The sequence below is a fragment of the Sapajus apella genome, unplaced genomic scaffold (genome assembly GCF_009761245.1).
Source record: "Sapajus apella isolate SASKATOON/1434 unplaced genomic scaffold, GSC_monkey_1.0 scaffold1, whole genome shotgun sequence".
Classification (NCBI taxonomy): domain Eukaryota; kingdom Metazoa; phylum Chordata; class Mammalia; order Primates; family Cebidae; genus Sapajus; species Sapajus apella.
The window spans coordinates 57,624,586-57,641,500 of NW_022436941.1; positions in this window are offsets into that span (position 1 = coordinate 57,624,586).

Here is a 16,915-nt window from a genome sequence, read left to right on the forward strand (position 1 = left end):
GGACAAAACATCAACCCTTCATTTTGGAGGGTAATCATTCACAATCCCCCATACTAAGAAGCCTATCTTGTTATTCCACAACTAAAGTTAATTTCAAAGACTTTTTCCCGCAGTGCACCTAATATGAAGCAGATGTGGGAACCACCTCAGTACCAGGAGAAGCCCATTCTCCTATCTCTCCCAATCTCTGCCTGTTGCAAATAAGCCCAGTTCAAACCAGCAATCATGCATGTTTCCAATCAGCACTCCAGCCTTCTCCCCGCGGAAGTAACTCCTTGGCTTGCACAAGGGAAGGAAATGTTTTCTTCAAAAAGCAGTGCCAGGAGAGGGAGCAGCTTATTCTCACGATAGTGAACATGCTCACCAGCCAGTGCAGTGAGAAAATCAGTGCAGGAGCAGCCAGGGAAAGATAGGAGAGGCCCGATGCCAGCAGAAACAATGGGAAAGGCAGAGGAGGATTGGGAAGCACATCTGTAAGGTTTAAGAACATGAAGCTTGTCTTCTTAAAAGCCTACCCTATTGTGGATTCATAACAAAGTATGTTCATGTTGAGAATGCTTTCTCTGCCTTATTTCACATATGCCTGATCAGAAACTGAACAGACGGAAGTGATATCCTGAGCCCCACGGAGAGGGTAGGGGCTGCTTTTGTGATATGTAATTGGAGGACATTAAACTAGGGTAGACTAAAACCAAAAATGTCCTTAATGTGTTATATGGCAACTCTTCCTCCTCAGCAGTAAGAAAATTTTAATATTTTGACACACCATGAAAAATAAGAAAACATCATGATTACCCAAATAGGTCCCCATGAACAAAACCTATTTAGAAGAAAAGGCAAATACAAACATAAGAGGTTGTCACTTTTCCTTCTAGCCTCATACTCACCTTTCTGGATCCACCCCCTCCAGTGTTTTTCACCCATTCTTAGAAAATGTATCAATTCAGATGTGAAAAACTGGGTTTTTTGAGGCTTCTGAACATTTTGTGAAAGAAATAAGCTATCTGGGAATATATTTGTTGACATTGGCTTTTGTTTGAGGTTTTATGTATCCATGTAGAGAAAGATTATGTATGAGAATGTTAGAGGCAGTTTCGTTGTCTGCAGTCTTTATCAAAAGTAATTAGTAATAAGCCAGTCTTCCATTTATAAGTCTTTTCTTTGAAGAGACCACCAGTTCAGCTGTGTGTTCTTGTCTCTTTCTCTCAGCAGTTCTCAAAGTGAAACAAAGCAGTGGCATCTGTGGTGACAATCAAACCACCAAAAGCCTGGTGGTTAATTCAATAATACTCTTGAGTACACAAATAGCTGATGATGTTTAATTGACTGAACAGATAGTGAGTAGCTGACAGTTCTGGGAATTACACCGAATATTTATTTTAATCTGTTTAATTTAAAATTGGAACAACATTTTATTGTACAGTAAGTTTATATAAATTTTTTAATGGTTGGTTAAGTTACATGCTTGCTTTTAGATGGCAATTTTAAAACATTTATCACATGTAGCTTTTAAAGATATTTTCAATTTTCCCAAAGCATTGCAGAAATGAGTTTAATGGAATAAACACAAAAAATCAACAGACCATCACACTATGTTTAGAAGAGCCTTCTCAGCAATAAGCAACCCTCATTCAAGTCTTGTCCCTGCCACCTTCTATCTCTGTGAGCTTGGGCAAATTATTCTCTAAGCCTCACTATAACTACTTATTAAATAAGATCAAAATAATCCCAAACTCATAGGGTTATTGTGAGCATTAATAAAACAAAGCAGGTAGAGCAATTGATAGAATACCTAGTCCATGGGCAGTATTTAGTTACTATTACTCACTCTCTTCCACACCTTGGTCTCGGCTAGTTCCGTTTTTACACCTTTACCCTGAAGTGCTTACAGACCTCAGCTCTGGAGCCACACTGCTCATCAGAAACCGAATAGCACAGGGATTACTAAAGAGCACATGGCTCTTTTTGTTTACTGAAGTTCAAAATACAGAACTGTAGTTATCAACAGAGAAGCACTCCTGCAAGGGCCATTAATTAAAGAACATGTTTCAGAACACATTTCATTTGTATTCCATGCAAAGAGATGCCCATCATAGACTCATAAAATACTAGCCCAGAAATGCATCTTAGACTAGCTGACACCCAACACCCAACTGCTCTCTCTCCATCACCCACCAGCCCACTCTCCATCACCTTACTTTATAAAGGAAAAAAAAAAAAAATAGTGAGTCGTTGTGGTCCCCCAGCTATGCACCCAAGTTTAGAATCAATCCAAAACCAAATCTGGGGTCTCCCAGTACATGATTAAATTTGGAGAGTTTTCCTGTATATGGAATTCTTACAAACAAACTTGCTCACTGGCATTACTAGATAAATGTGACCTAGAGGCCACATGGCCCCCATGCTACTGATTTGTCCCACAATCAAAGCTCACTGACTATACTGGTGCCTTGAGTTTCTTCATCAGAGAAATGGCAATCACTTCTGGTCAGGGCTTGGATCCCAACATGGTACATGAGGCAGGCTCACAGGTACACCCTCCAGTGATGAGGTCTAAAAAAATAATTCAGAGACAACCTGTTTCTTCTGTCCGCATTATGACAGAAATGCCCTTGGACAAGTTAACCAGGTTTCTTTCATTCAAATCCTACCCAGAAATCTATAGAAATGTCTCTTCTTGGTTGCTCAGGACAGCCACTTGCGACTACTCTGGGTGAAAGGGAAAATACTTAAAAAGATTCTACTGGCTATAGTGGAAATCTCCAAAGTGACTTACAGTAACTTAAAATTAACAAACTCCTTCAGCAAAACTTTGCCAAATAACTTTTAAATCTCTAAGAAAGAGAATCTTTCCAGATCAGGGACTGCAATGCTGAGATACCCATTGCTACTGGTGATTTCCTCACAGTAACATGCTCAGAAGTCTGACATCATGGGATGCAAGTGTCCTCCAGGCTTCCAACAGCCACAGCCCTGCCTGAGCTCTTCAGACTTTAGGAGAGGGTTTCCTTCTGTTCACCTCCTGAATTGGCAAGTACTAACAGTTCATCCATGTAGAGCTTCAGCTCCCATAGAGTTGACTGGAAATTTTCTTCACAGAAGCCTCATTCCCTCTCATCTCAGAAGCTTCTCTAAGAACAAAGACTCATTGAGAAGATGGGAGTCTTGTCTCTGCCCTGAGAACATGCTCTTTAATTCCTTCTTTACAGCATTTCCACTATCCGTGCTACTGACATTTAACAGGATGGACTCTGAACCTCTCTCCTATCTCTCCAAAACGGGACTGACAACCTTTCTTCAAGAAACTACCGTGGAGCCACATCAACATGTGTATCTAAATTACCCAAATTTAGGCATACAGATTTGGAAACAGATTGCAACCGAGATTGCGAATGAGGGCAGTCTTGCTTGCCTTTATTCCATGAGAAAATGCCCCAGAGATAAAAGAGGTGAATCCACTTTTCCCTTCAGTGTGATTAGATAATGTAAAACACACACACACACACACACACACACACACACACACACACGTATTTTTGGAATAGCATGACCCTAAAACACAAGCCAACCTCTTCATCTGGTGTTCATCTGCTTGAAAATCAGAAAGAAAACTGGCTCTATCTTGGTTTCCAACAGAGAATCTTTCTTAAAGCTTTCCAAGAATTATTCTGTGTCTATGTGACTTTTCACTTACTCACTGCCTTTGGAATCTAATCCCCCCTTTAACATATGACCTTACTGTAGTCACCTCTTGACTGGTGTTTGAGAAATCATGGTGGTCTGTCTCCCAACATATTGTCCTGAAGCAAAAGATTAAAACAGCCAAATAAGGAAAGCTACCACTTTATCTTCTTCAGATTCTCCCTGTGAACTCCTGAAGAGCCTGGGTTACAGACCACCCTAAGGAAGGTTTGGAAATATGGATAAAAGCTGATGAAACTGATATTTTAAAGTGACGTAGTATCTCCTCCGTTTAAGAATGGTATCAAGTCCATTCAGCCCTTTCGGTTTTATAACATTTCATAAGAGTTGCTAATTTCTTACCTTTAAAACATGCATCAATGTCATTTCTAAATAGCCCTTAAAAAGTCAGGGTTTAGATGGTTCCAAAATATAGTAACACTACTTCTCAGCTACTGTACAGAATTGGGATACTGAAATGACCCACCATCTTTGAGATTTGCTTTACCTGCCTCCCTCCAAAAACACTAGAAGGAACCTGAGTTAGAGCTGAGAGTCAACTGAGAGTGGGCAGAATGGAGATTATAATGAAGCTAGAATAGACACATGTGACGGAGCCCTAACTAGATCCCAGTGGAGACAACTAAAATGTTAAAATATTTTTTTTTAAAAAAAAGGAAGAGATAGCAAATGTTGGTGTGGTAAACCTCAATGCAGACAAGGCAACAAGTTCAAAAGCTGGCCCTGCTGAGACAACATAGAATTGTCCTCATAGAAGACAAGACATCCCTGAGAGATGAGGCTAAAACTATGACGGGGGGGGGGGGAAAAAAACTGTCACAGAATAAAACCCAAATGCCCAAGTGAAAAAAATTCTAGAAATAAAAATCTCCAATTTGAGAGGAGAGAATTTTAACCAATAGAAATAATTAAGATGAAACAATAGAGAAAAAGAAAACACACACACACAAATGTTGCTTGCAATTTTCTAAGCATCTTCAACCCAGAAAAAATGTGGTTGGTGCATCTGGCATCCTTGCCATCTGCATGTTTCTTGGAGCATGACACAAAGCTTGGAGGCTGAGAGAGGCAGGCAGAGCCTTCTGTCAAACACACAGGAATGTCCTGGCCAAATGGTTCAGGGAGGGTTGAGAGCAATGTTGTAAACTTCCTTTTTTTTTGGTTCTTGTCTTTGTAAGAAGAAAACAGAGAATACATATTATTTAACACTGGAAATCACTGAGAAAGAAGAGAAGCTAGTGCCAAAGCCAGAACTACCCATTACAGGCCATAGTAGAATCTGTCATTAAATAGCAGCTCTATTAACCAAGCCATTTCAACATGGAAAAGCAGTTGCATCACACGCCAAACATCAGCCTTTGCCAGTCTATCTGCAGGAATGGGCAAAATCATAGCATCTATGAGTGAACGACAGTTATTACCTATACGCTAGGACTGCAACTAATTTTGTTCTTCAATACTCAAGGCTACTGTAATCAAAACAGCATGCTACTGGTACCAAAAGAGAGATATAAACCAATGAAACAGAACAGAGGCCTCAGAAATAACTCCATATAACTACACCTATCTGAACTTTGACAAACTTGACAAAGCAAGCAATGGAGAAAGGATTCCCTATTTAATAAATGATGTTGGGAAAACTGGCTAGCCATATGCAGAAAGCTGAAACTGGACCCCCTTCCTTACACCTTATACAAAAATTAACTCTAGATGTATTAAAAATGTAAACATGAGGCCTAATGCCATAAAAACTCTAGAAGGAAACCTAGGCAAAACCATTCAGGACTTAGGCATGGACAAGGACTTCATGACTAAAACACCAAAAGCAATGGCAACAAAAGCCAAAATAAACAAATGAGATCTAATTAAACTTAAGAGCTTCTGCACAGTGAAAGAAACTATCAATAGAGTGAACAGGCAACCAACAGAATGGGAAAAAAATTTTGCAATCTACCCATCTGACAAAGGGCTAATATCTAGAATCTATGGAGAACTTACACAAATTTACAAGAAAAAGAATGAACAACCCCATCATAAAGTGTTCAAAGGATATGAACAGACAGTTTTCGAAAGAAGACATTGATGCAGCCAACAAACATATGAAAGAAAGCTCATCATCTCTGGTCATTAGAGAAATGCAAATCAAAACCACATTGAGATACCACCTCACACTAGTCAGAATGGTGATCATTAAAAAATCAGGAGACAACAGATGCTGGATAGGATGTGGAGAAATAGGAATGCTTTTACACTGTTGGTGGGAGTGTAAATTAATCCAACCATTGTGGAAGACAGTATGGCGATTTCTCAAGGATCTAGAAATAGAAATACCATTTGACCCAGCAATCCCATTACTGGGTGTATATCCAAATGATTATAAATCATTCTGTTATAAAGTTACATGCCCATGTATGTTTGTTACCGCACTGTTCACAATAGCAAAGACTTGGAACCAACCCAAATGCCCATCAATGATAGACTAGATAAAGAAAATGTGGTACATATACACCATGGAATACTATGCAGCCATAAAAAAGAATGAGTTCATGTCCTTTGCAGGGACATGGATGAAACTGGAAACCATCATTCTCAGCAAACTGACAGAAGAACAGAAAACCAAACACCGCATGTTCTCACACATAAGTGGGTATTGAACAATGAGAATGCATGGACACAAGGAGGGGAACATTACACCCTGGGGCCTCAGGGGTGGGAGCGTAGGGGAGTAATAGCAGGGGGTGGGGGGATTGGGTAGGGATAGCATTAGGAGAAATACCTAATATAGATGACAGGGTGATGGATGCAGCAAACCACCACCATGGCACATGTATGCCTATGTAACAAACCTGCATGAACTGCACATGTACCCCAGAACTTAAAGTATAATAAAAAAAAATCCGAAAAATCCTCAATAAGCTAAATATTAATATAAACTTGACTGCAGTTGAAGGTTTTCAAAGACTGCCATTGTGAAGCTGAAACAAATTCCAAATTTGTAGGCAGGATTTTCCTTCAAATAACGTCTGTTTCTACAAGGTCAGTTCATAGAGCAGATAACCTAAGAATAAGGAGGTCATATCACACAACAATCACCCTGTTTTCTCCAAAGCATGATAGGCTCCAGTAACAAACCTCAAAATCTCAGTAGCTTAACAAAACAAAGATGTTTTTCTCTCTCAAGTAAAATCTAATGTGATGGGACAAATTTTTCCTGCTCTTGCTCCTTCGTGTGGTAATTCCAGGATGTAGGTTTCCTCCACCTTTCCTTAAGCAGGGTATGAGAGAAAGAGGAAGAACACTAATTTTAGCTTGTACTCATAGCCTATGGGCCCAAACTGGTCACATGGTCTGAACTTAACTGCAGAGAAGTAAGGATATTTAGAAAAGCACAGGAAATATTTAGTTCGCATTAACTGTCTTTGCTGCATTCACATTTCTACACTTAATTTCTGATGCTGGGTAAGTAATACAGTTTGGCTGTGTCCCCACCCAAATCTCATCTCGAATTATAGCCCCTACAGTTTCCACATGTCATGGGAAGGATCCAGTGGGAGGTAATTGAATCATGGGGGTGAGACTTTCCCATGCTGTTCTTGTGATAGTGAATAAGACTCATGAGATCTAATGGTTCTATAAAGGGGAGCTTCCTTGCACAAGGTTTTTCTCTCTCTCTCTCTCTGTCTCTCATCTGCCACTGTATAAGAAGTCTCTTTGCTCTTCTTTAGTCTTCCACCACAATTGTGAGTCCTCTCCAGCCATGTGGAACTGTGAGTCCTTTAAATCTCTTTTTCTTTATAAATTACCCAGTCTCAGGTATGTCTTTATCAGCAGCATGAAAACGGACTAATATAGTAAATTGGTACCAGAAGTGAAGTGCTGCTGTAAAGATACCCAAAAATGTGGAAACAACTTTGGAACTGGGTAACAGGCAGAGGTTGGAACACGTTGGAGGGCTCAGAAGAAGACAGGAAAATGTGGGAAAGTTTTGAAACTTCTTAAAGACTTATTGAATGGCTTTGGCCAAAATGCTGATAATGAATGATATGGACAATGAATTCCAGACTGAGGTGGTCTCAGATGGAGATGAGAAACTTGTTGAGAATTGGAGTAAAGGTGACTCTTGCTATGTTTTAGCAAAGAGACTGGAGGTAATTTGCCCCTACTCTACAAATCTGTAAAATTTTGAACTTGAGAGAGATGATTTAGGGTATCTGGCGGAAGAAATTTCTAAGCAGCAAAGCATTCAAGACATGACATGGGTGCTGTTAAAAACATTCAGTTTTAAAAGAGAAACACAGCATAAAAGTTTGAAAAATTTACAACTCGATGGCAGCCCCTCCTATCACAGGCCCAGAGGACTAGGAAGAAAGAATGGTTTTGTCGGCTAGGCCCAGGTACCCCTGCTGTGTGCAGCCTAGAGAATTGGTTTCCAGCCACTCTAGCCATGGCTAAAAGAGGCCAACGTACAACTTGGGCCATGGCTTCAGAGGATGCAAACCTAGGCCCAGGTACCCCTGCTGTGTGCAGCCTAGAGAATTGGTTTCCAGCCACTCTAGCCATGGCTAAAAGGGGCCAAGGTACAACTTGGGCCATGGCTTCAAAGGGTGCAAACCCCAAGCCTTGGCAGCCTCCATGTGGGGTTGAGCCTGTAGGTGCACAGAAGTCAAGAACTGAGGTTTGAGAACCTCCACCTAGATTTTAGAGTATGTATGGATATGCCTGGATGCCCAGGGAGAAGTTTGCTTCAGAGCAGGACCCACAGGGAGAACCTCTGCTAATATAGTGCAGAAGGGAAATGTGGGGATGAAGCCCCCACACAGAGTCCCCACTGGGGCATTGCCTAGAGGAGCTGTGAGAAGAGAGCCACCATCCTCCAGACCCCACAATGGTAGATCCACCAACAGCTTACACTATGTGTCTGGAAAACCCACAGGCATTCAGTGCCAGCTCATGAAAGCAGCCAAGAGGAATGCTGTACCCTGCAAAGCCACATGGGTTGGGGCTGTCTAAGACCATGGGAACCCACCTCTTGCATCAGCATGACCTAGATGTGAGACATAGAGTCAAAGGAGATAATTTTGGAACTTTAAGATCTGACTGCTTCACTAGATTTCAGACTTGAATGGAGCCTGTAGCCTCTTTATTTTGCCCAATTTCTCCCATTTGGAATGGCTGTATTTACCCAATTCCTGTGCCCCCATTGTATCTAAGAAGTATCAAACTTCCTTTTGATTTTACAAGCTCATAAGCTAAAGGGACTTTCCTTGTCTCAGATGAGACTTTGGACTGTGGACTTTTGAGTTAATGCTGAAATGAGTTAAGACTTTGGGGGACTGTTAGGAAGGCATGATTGCATTTGAAATGTGAAAACATGAGATTTGGGAGAGGCCAGGGGTGGGATGATATGGTTTGGCTGTGTCCCCACACAAATCTCATCTAGAATTGTAGCTTCCACAATTCTCATGTGTTGTGGGAGGGACCCGATGGGAGGTAATTGAATCATGGGGGCAGGTCTTCCCATGCTGTTCTCGTGATAGTGAATAAGTCTCACAGGATCTGATGGTTTTATAAAGGGGGGTTTCCCTGTACAAGTTCTCTCCCTCTCTCTCTTGCCCACCATCATGTAAGAAGACCCCTTGCTCTCCCTTCATCTTCCACTGTGATTGTGAGGCCTCCCAAGCAATGTTGAACTGTGAGCCTATTAAACCTCTTTTTCTTTATAAATTACCCAGTCTCAGGTGTATCTTTATTAGCTGTGTGAAAACAGACTAATACAGGGAGATTAGGTTTGATGGAGCTTCAAGGAAGATGCAAGGGCTGATTCTGTATGCAAGTGATGTAGGTCACTTCTTTGAGATGAGATGGGCTTGGGGGGCAGGGTAGAGAGTCCGGACAAAAGTACTCTCTCCCTTGTCCTATGCCTAAAATTTCTACCCAACTCTAACACTTGGGTTAGGGTATTTAAGGCTACTTATAACATATGAAGATTATCTAAGAGAAATATACTTTGAGCTAGATTGTTCAACAAATAAGGACCCTTGAAGAGATAAGTGAGAAGATGAAATTTCTTCCTGGGTGAAGGGTCATGGGCTCACCCCCTGAGATCAAGGCTCATTACAAGGGCAGGATTACCCAAGGGCAAGGATGGCTGACCTCAGGAGGAAGAACTATAATATTTGCAGACTAATGGTGGCCCTTCTCCATGCTCCCACTGATGACATCAGCCATTAATACCTTATCTGGAGCTGGTTTGAGTTGTTCTCACTTTGCTGGCCTCTAAAAAAGTTGAAAAATTAAACTAGTAAATTAGACTGGGAAGCAGCATTTTACGGTGGTAAGTATATGAGGTGTCACTCAAACATACCTGGGTCCATATCACTAATTCTACTTATTATTAGTGATATGCGTTGGGAAATTTGTTTAATATATATGAGCCTCATGTATAAAATGGAAATGATGTCCTCTAACACTACTTTGAGGCTGTTAAAAGGATAAAACAATGTCAAGTATCTGACTTGAAGGTATTCAATGCATGTAAGATTTCTGTTGGACAGAAGGAGATGGAAAAGTTGGGCTTCATTCGGGGTAAGAATTTTCAGTGGAAGAATGTTGGGGCAACGTTAAGCAACTGGGGAACTGATCACAGTGGGTAGAGACTGCAGGAAAAGAGAAAGGAGGGAAAACCAGGACAAACTTAGCTAAATTCACAATTTTGCCCAGACCAGCCTTACATTTCTAATTCTCATCCTCATTCATTGTGCTTTCTCATTTGGTGAGACTCAGAAATGATGATAAATTAGCCTATGGAAAGACTCTGAAGTTTCCTAAAACACTTAAACAAGATTTTGGCTCTTTATTCATGCACATGTGACCTTTAATATCCCACATAGAGTGATGACCCTGAAGACACCTTTTTTTTTCAATCACAAGGGAAATGGAGAAGGCACTTTGACCACCAAAATGAGACTGGCTCAAGAGAAAATAATTTATTTTCCAGGCTTAAAAATCCCATTTTCCTTGTAGTGTCTTAAATTATGCAAAAATAGAAAATCACTCTTAACTAAGCAAACAGTATGTTGGTTTAATTTTCAAATCAAAGTTTCATTAAATATTGCAGAAAATATCTTCAGAGCCTTTTAAATAGAATTTTAAATATAAGTATCTTGTTCTACGATGCTACTTTTGCTGAACACTATATATATTAGATAAATGTTGAAGGAATTATCCCATTTTGAAGTAAATTCTTCATCATATAATACACTTTCTTCCAAAAAACAAAAAACCATTTAACCAAAAAAACAGCTGCTCACGATGTAAAAAAAAAAAAAAATTCAGGGTTTCTGAAGTAGCCTCATTTAGGCATGCTGGATTTTATCTACAATTAAATCATGATAGCCTTTGTACTAGAACTGAAATTTTTCTCATTGATTAGTTTAAAAGCTAATCTATGATTGCCTTTCTTATAAGAAATTTCCCTGCTGCTGAACATACATACAGGATTATGTAGAAGGCAAACAAAAAGAATTGTTTTCTAAAATATAGATTAAAAGTAACCATGAAGTAGACTCTCCATTTGAAAAGTTTATCATAAAGTAGTTTTGCATATGTCTCTTACTAGTCACAGTATCCTGAAGAAATCTGAGTCCCTCAAGTACTGCTTAAAAGACAAGGTGCAATCTCTGAGTGCCCCTTGAAAACAACAATAAAAGCAAAAAAAAAATTTTAACTGTTTCCTCCTATATGTTAGATAATTGAGGAAATATAGATAATTTTATAAGAGGCTTTCCCTTCCTTTACTCTGCACGTCTCCTTGCTGCCACCATGTGAAGGACATGGTTGCTTCTCCTTCCATCATGATTTTAAGTTTCCTGAGGCCCTGCTGATTTGTAAGTCAATTAAACCTATTTTCTTTATAAATTACCCGTTCTCAGGTATGTCTTTATTAGCAATGTGAGAATGAACTAATACACAGGGGTACTCAAATCCAGTAGATCTATTGATTAGAAATGGAGTCAAGATAAAATTTAATAATTTAGTTACATCATTAACCAGCTATGTAACACTGAAAAAGTTACCTAACTTTTTTGATCCTTATATTTCTTATCAGTAAAGCAAAAATAATAATACCTCCTTCATAGATTGTTAAAGTGTGATAATGTTAAAATATTCCACCACTAGCTTGGACATAGAGTAGCTATTCAGCTACCCTTTGTTGCATATTAACCTATTCTGTCATTTTTATTGAAACCGATCTTTCAGGTATGCTCTTTAACCACTGTCATCTGGGTTCTTTTACTCACGAAATCTACATAAATAAAAATGAAGTTATCATTTTATGTGGCAAGCACTGGGCAGACAGTATGTCTGGGATGATCTGCCTTAAATTATAAACTAGGCAGTGTTGAGGAAATTCCCTTTGGAAGTCCTAGGGTTGGAAGCTTAGAGGAATCACTTCATGTTTTACAGAACAGCTGAAACTGGGTGATATGGTTTGGCTGTGTCCCCACACAAATCTCATCTTAAACTGTAGTTTACATAATCCCTATGTGACATGGGAATGACTGGCGAGAGGTAATTAAATCATGGGGATTGTTACCTCCATGCTGTTCTGATAGTGAGTGAATTCTCCGGAGATCTGATGGTTTTATAAGGGGCTTTCACTGCCTTCACTCTGTACGTCTCCTTGCTGCTGTCATGTGAAAAAGGATGTGTTTGCTTCTCTTTCCATCATGATTTGAAGTTTCCTGAGGCCCTGCCGAGCAGTGAGTCAATTAAACATATTTCCTTTATAAATTACCTAGTCTCCATTATGTCTTTATTAGCAGTGTGAGAACAGACTAATACACAGGGGTACTCAAATCCAGGAGATCTATTGATTAGAAGGCATTTTATAACTCTATAGTTTCAAATATGAACTCCCATCAAAGTCACAAGGGTAGTCTCTCAGAATCTGTAATCAAGAGGCTTCTCACATGGGCAACTGTATATTTAATGATGGTTAATAGTTTTCCTGAGCAATGTGGCTAGAGGCAAACATACTATTTGTAGATGTCTTGGACTTATGTGTAAATGACTGTTGCTTATCTATTTCAAATAGGAACCCTTACACATCCTAACCAAATATCACTCCAAAGAACTAATCAACTTTGAGATTTAGATTATCCTAAATAAGGACCCCTGTTAGGATCACAGGAGGTGGTAATAAGAAAGAATGAAACTTCATCCCTAGTCTTTACAGGACCATACTACAGTTACTCAATAAGCATTGTTGGTTTCTCTTGGGAGCCCAGTATGAGGGCACTAAACACACCATATAGTCAGAGTCCCAGACTGTGGCTGTCCATAATTGAAGGCTTTTGACCTAGGCATCAGAGAAATTTAATTCTGTGCCATCCAAGGAGCAGCAACTTAAAACTACTCGTATTTGTTTGGCTTCTCTGATGTTGACTAGAGGAGTTGTTGATTGGTTGGTTGTTGGTGATTGGTTGTTTTTTTTTTTCTTTGCTTGTTTTGGTTTGGGGTTTTTTTAGTTCTGGGAACAGAAGGATAAATATACCCCATATAATATCATAACTCAAAACTCACCCCAGTAAGAGGGTACCTTGAGCCTGTCATTACTGTTGATTGTCTGCCCTTCCTAGTCCTAGATCTTGGAAATTCTCCCTGATAATACCAACTGTCCATTTTCTTCTTCATTGGATTTTCTTTGGAAAAATCAAAACAATTTATGTGGAAAAAAGCAACAAGCCTCAATGAACAAAATGGTGGACTAGAAATGCCTATCTAATAATAGTTGCTCTGCTGTAATTTTTACAGTGGGCTTCTCTCACTAGCTTATAGCTTTTGAAAATGGTTGTTCAAGTCAGTATGCTCTGAATCTTTCTGTCTAGTGTGAGAGGCAAGACACGTTCATAAATAACCATAACATAATAAAGCCTTACGCTTTATAATGAATTGGAGGAAACAAATATTTCATGACCTCTTTGGACTTCACAAATAGACAACTATGATATTATTCTCAATCTACTGATAGAGAAATGGAGACTCCAAGACGTTAAAGAACTTTGCCAAGGTCAGTCAACTAAGAAATGGGAAGATAATTAGATCATCCACTCCTAGTCCTGTGCCTACAAGAGCACCATGCAGGCTGTCCAGCAATCCATCCTTAGGAAAATAAACTGACACAGGAAAATGAAAATGAGAGAAATGACTTTCAGCTTAAGAAAGTGAAAAAACAGGCCCTGCGTACTCATGGTTTCATAAGTAAATATCCTATGTCCTACCCCAGACTCTGTAAGTCTATGGGGCAGGCTGGCTTTCAGTAGTAATAGTGTGATAGTTATTTGTTGAGAACTAATAATTACCAGACATGTTGAAAGTAAAATAAACACACACCCCCTCAGGATAACCCTATGAAGTAGAGATCATCACGACCATTTTACAAATGATGAAACTGAGGTAGAGACAAATTAAACATTTTGCATAAAGTTATACAACTACAAGTGATTGGCCTCAAATGTTATCATAACAATTGCTACTAGCTACACTAACCACCATATAACACCCCTAGGACACACAGTAGACTGCACAGGCACTTGACCGAAGCACAGGAACTAGGCCTGCTCACACTAAGGGGTATGAAGCTTCACGCAGAATGCCGTGCTTTATACACACATGCGTCATTCATTTATTTGCAGAGAAGTAGTCTAGAAATCATTGTCCATTTCTACCTTATAGGATTAAGAGTAGTAGTATATATAATTTGGGTTTAGGAAAATGTGTAGAAGACATGGCAGTCAGAAGAAGGGCCATGCTGTTCTTCAGCAGTGACCCAGGGCCGGTTGAAAAGCAGAGCCACTTCCTACTGGCTTCTCACCACATCACCTTCCTCTCTTCCCCTCTGGGCAACTCATGTGCACTTTAGGGGGTTCTTCCCAACCTATGTCTCAAAACTCTAAAAACTGGCAAAATGTGGAGTACAAGGAGGGAGATTTGGGCTAGAAGAATCTCAAGCACTCAGTTTCTAAGTAATGTTATGACATCACGTTCCCTATTTCAAATGGGACACATTTCTATCTCTAGGGTCTCCTTGGTACAATTTGATAAATTGCTCTGCTGGTCCCAGATAGTCCTATGATTCATTTTCACATGTAAGCCTTAATGCCATGATCTCAATACTGCTAGCCCTTATGTTTTGCCAAATGGTACAGGCCTGTACATTTGTGGTTAAACTCAGCCTTCTGTTTATTTCCATTGTTGGCACTATTTAAATAGTTACATTAGCATTCAAATTTAGAAGGAAAGCAAATTAACCTTATCTTTATGGTTAATGACCACCATTGTGCCCTTGTTTCAGATATATCTGGGAATGAGGAGAGTGATTAATTTCTGGTCTTCCTCCAGAAAGTTGATACTGTCATTGAGAGCCTGGCTAATAGTAACTGTTGGTGTGGAAAGCCAGGCTTTGTGCTGCGCCAGCTTTTGGTCAGCCTTCTGTTCCACAGAAGAGACCCCAGTCTTGTGGGCAGGCAGCTTGTGTGGCCATGGGTGATGTGTTGAGAAATGGGAGCTTTCAAAGCATGGCTTTCCCAAAAGAGATGAAAAGAGATTAAATGCTGTGTAGGCTTGTAAGGCCTATAGCTACAAACTGAGTTTCATTTACAGTTATACATGGTACTCAGGGCACTTCCATAGACAATAGATAACAAAATCCCAGAGCATATCCATCACCTCTTTTGGACACAAAGCCCCTTAAAAGGAATGCTTGAGGACTTGCTGCCAGTAAAGAGAGGTTCTGCATGCTTGCTCCCTTTTCAAACTTACAGGTAGGTTTTGGAAAATTACATGGATTGAAGAAGTCATTGCCCACAATGAAAAATAACCTGAAGTCACTCCACTGAACTGAAAGACCAGGAGTTAACTCTGTAGAGAAGTAGTCAGCACTCAAGAGATTTGGGAATGAGAGAGAAAAGAGAAAGGAGGCAGAACAGAAGGACCTACATAGTAGGATTATTTGGAAGATTTAATAAGCTGATAAATGAAGAATGCTTAAAATACTACAAGGAAGGGATACTTAATAAATGTTACCTATCATTACTATTATAATTATTTCACAATGATCCATGTAACTAATGAAGAAACTGAGACTTTAAGAAGGGAAACAATTAAAATTTGGGTTGTTTTCTGTCTCTGTTATGAACTTCTGGAGTCTAAGAGCCTCAGCTCCCTCTGATGCTTGTTGCCTAACCCAGAGCCTCCAGTCTCAGAGCAAGTACTTAGAGAAGAAAGGTTGGAAACTCCCTGCCCTCAGCACTTCCACTTTCATTGATCTACAGTCCTGGGTCCCTGTTCTTTTAAAAGGTATGCATTTTTCCCCTGAAATATTTGACATCAAAATATATAAATCCAAAGTATTGGTAAACTGGAAATCTGTTGCTATTAGTAATGTCCTGAGCCTTGTATTAGTATTTCAAATCCCATTGTAGGTAGAAAATTAAGTAGAAAAAGAAATTTATGTAAGATATATAGAAAAGTCATATATTTGTATAAATCTTCCTTATAACAAATTCAGTCGAAAGAGGTCAAAAAAAAAAAGCTTATAAAGCATTTTAATAGAGCTGCTTCTTTTTTTATTGCTTTCTCTTTCTCTCTCTCTCTATCTTTATTATTTTATTATGTGTTTTTAGAGCTATGATCCTGGGAGGGAAGAACTGCTAGACTCAAAGTGATCCTTCCACTTCAGCCTCCAGAGTAGTAGTCTCACATTTGTTGACAGTGATTTTGCACGGGTTATTTTCAGTAACCTATTCCCATATTTCTTTCTTGGAGAGACCATTCATTTTCCAGAGTATCCTAGAATACAGGCACACACTACTTCATCTAGCTCTTGAATGGAGGCTTTAAATAATAAACAAATAAGAGATAAATGCAAAATTCCAACACGAGATGTGATTTCTGGGAAGTTCCTTGCTAATCAGTGTCCAAAATCCAGAACAGCTCTGGCTTCAGGGGCAAAGACTGATTTCTCTCAGTATGTGAACAAATGGTGCCACACCAATTCAATGAGGAAGTCTGGGGGCCTCTGACTTCCTTTGGAGTGTCCTGAGGAAATGTCATCAAATAATGTGAAGGTTGCCTTTGGCAGAATACTAACATTCCTTTTACATCACAAAAGCCCACCTGATCCCAATCCAACCAGCAAGCCATTTTCAAC